Below are 2,910 nucleotides of genomic sequence, written 5' to 3'. Positions count from 1 at the left end.
CTGTGGTATTCCGAGTAGGATCCCGGGAATCCGGAAAGTCTAACCTTGTCTGTGGTATTCCGAGTAGGATTCCGGTATTGAATGACTGCAACGAGCTTCAAACTCCTGAAGGCTGGGCATTAGTGACAGATGCAAAAGAATCAAGGGATTCTATTCTAACCTGATTGAGAACCGACAGATGATTAGCCGTGCTGTGACAGAGCATTTGGACCATTTTCACTGAGAGGATGGGATGTAGCCATCGGTAAGGGTGATGCCTCTAGACGATTAGCCATGCAGTGATAGCGCATAGGACCATTTTCCCGAGAGGATGAAAAGTAGCCATTGACGACGGTGATGCCCTACATACAGCTTGCCATGGAAAGGAGTAAGAAGGATTGGATGAATGTAATAAGAAAGTAGAGATTCAAGAGGAGCACAGCATCTCCAAACGCCTAACTGAAATTCCCACTATTGATTTACATAAGTATTTCTATCCTATTTTATTTTCTGTTTATTATTAATTTTCGAACCTATCATGAATCAATTTAATCTGCCTAACTGAGATTTACAAGGTGACCATAGCTTGCTTCATACCAACAATCTCCGTGGGATCGACCTTTACTCATGTAAGGTTTATTACTTGGACGACCCAGTACACTTGCTGGTTAGTTGAACGGAGTTGTGGAAAGAAAGTGCTGAGTTAATAAATGCACATACCAAAGAGCCAATATTGTTGATCACAATTTCGTCCACCAAGTTTTTGGCGCCGTTGCCGGGGATTGTTCGAGTATGGACAACTGACGGTTCATCTTGTTGCTCAGATTAGGTAATTTTCTTTTCAAAAAGTTTTCAAAAATTTTTTTCTTTATTTTCGTTTTTCTAAAAAATTTATTTTCGAAAAAATTAATAAAAATACAAAAAAAATCATAAAATCATAAAAATAAAAAATATTTTGTGTTTCTTGTTTGAGTCTTGAGTCAATTTTTATGTTTGGTGTCAATTGCATATTTTTAAAATCTATGCATTATTTTTTCGAAAATTCCATGCATTCATAGTGTTCTTCATGATCTTCAAGTTGTTCTTGACAAGTCTTCTTGTTTGATCTTGATGTTTTCTTGCTTTGTGTTGTTTGTTGTTTTTCATATGCATTTTTCGTTTGTTAGAGTCCATGCATTAAAGATTTCTAAGTGTAGTGTCTTGCATGTTTTCTTTGCATAAAAAATTTTTCAAAAATATATTCTTGATGTTCATCTTGATCTTCAAGGTGTTCTTGGTGTTCATCTTGACATTCATAGTGTTCTTGCATGCATCATGTGCTTTGATCCAAAATTTTTATGTTTTAGGTCAAGTTTGTGTTTTTCTGTCTCATAATTAAAAATTCAAAAATCAAAAAAATATCTTCTCCTTTTTTTCTCTCAAAATTTCGAAAATTTGAAGTTGACTTAGTCAAAAATTTTCAAAATTAGTTGTTTCTTACAAGTCAAATCAAATTTTCAATTTTAAAAATCTTATCTTTTCAAAATCTTTTTCAAAAATTATATCTTTTTTATTTTTTTCTTTTCTTCTATTTTTCGAAAATTTCAAAAAAAATCTTTTTCAAAATATTTTCAAAATATTTTCCTTATCTTTATATCAAATTTTCGAAAATTCACCAACAATTAATGTGATTGGTTCAAAAATTTGAAGTTTGTTACTTTCTTGTTAAGAAAGGTTCAATCTTTAAATTCTAGAATCTTATCTTGTAGTTTCTTGTTAGTGAAGTAATTAAATTTTAATTTTAAAATTAAAATCTTTTTCAAACATATCTTATCATATCTTTTATATCTTATCTTTTTCAAATATTTGATTTCAAATATCTTATCTAACTTCTTATCTTCTTATCTTTTCAAATTTGATTTTAATATCTTTTTCAACTAACTATTTGACTTTTTATTTATTTCTTATCTTTTTCAAAACCACCTAACTACTTTTCCCTCTCTAATTTTCAAAAATATCTCATCTCTTTTTCAAAAACTCTTTTTGTTTTAAATTTTAATTTTAATTTTATCTTATCTTTAATTTTCGAAAATACTAACCTCTTTTTCAAAATTATTTTCGAAATTTTCTATCTCTTCTCTCTTATTCTATTTAATTATTTATTTACTAACACTTCTCTTCATCTCTCTTCATCTAAATATCCGAACCCACTCTTCTTCACTCTTCTCCCCTTTCTTCTTCTACTAACATAAAGGAATCTCTATACTGTGACATAGAGGATTCCTCTTTCTTTTCTTGCTTTCTTCTCTTTCATATGAGCAGGAACAAGGAAAAAGGCACTCTTGTTGAAATTGATCCAGAACCTGAAAGGACTCTGAAGAGAAAATTAAGAGAAGCTAAGTTACAACAATCTAAAGGTAACCTTTCAGAAATATTAGAGCAAGAGAAGGAGATGACAGCCGAAAATAATAATAATGCAAGGAGAATGCTTGGTGACTTCACAAAGCCAACGTCCAAATTTGATGGAAGAAGCATCTCCATTTCTGCCATTGGAGCCAATAATTTTGAGCTTAAGCCTCAACTAGTTGCTTTAATGCAACAGAACTGCAAGTTTTATGGACTTCCATCTGAAGATCCTTATCAGTTTTTAACTGAATTCTTGCAGATTTGTGAGACTGTTAAGACAAATAGAGTTGACCCTGAAGTCTACAGACTTATGCTTTTCCCTTTTGCTGTAAGAGACAGAGCTAGAATATGGTTGGATTCACAACCTAAGGATAGCCTGGACTCTTGGGATAAGCTGGTCATAGCCTTCTTGGATAAATTCTTTCCTCCTCAAAAGCTGAGCAAGCTTAGAGTGGATGTTCAGACCTTCAAACAAAAAGATGGTGAATCCCTCTATGAAGCTTGGGAAAGATACAAGCAGTTGACCAAAAGGTGTCCATCTGACAT

General features: G+C 32.2%; 1 non-coding gene across 1 annotated transcript; it reads right to left on the bottom strand.

Moving 5' to 3' along the window:
- Positions 1–2,806: 2,806 nt before the first annotated feature.
- LOC130958527 (small nucleolar RNA R71) lies at positions 2,807–2,910 on the bottom strand. Its single transcript, XR_009077643.1, has one exon. It is a non-coding gene; the product is annotated as a small nucleolar RNA R71 (small nucleolar RNA).

Source organism: Arachis stenosperma, chromosome 10 (genome assembly GCF_014773155.1).
Source record: "Arachis stenosperma cultivar V10309 chromosome 10, arast.V10309.gnm1.PFL2, whole genome shotgun sequence".
In the NCBI taxonomy this organism is placed as follows: domain Eukaryota; kingdom Viridiplantae; phylum Streptophyta; class Magnoliopsida; order Fabales; family Fabaceae; genus Arachis; species Arachis stenosperma.
The sequence above is the reverse complement of the archived record's forward strand: the minus strand, read 5'-3'. Positions and strand labels throughout refer to the sequence as shown.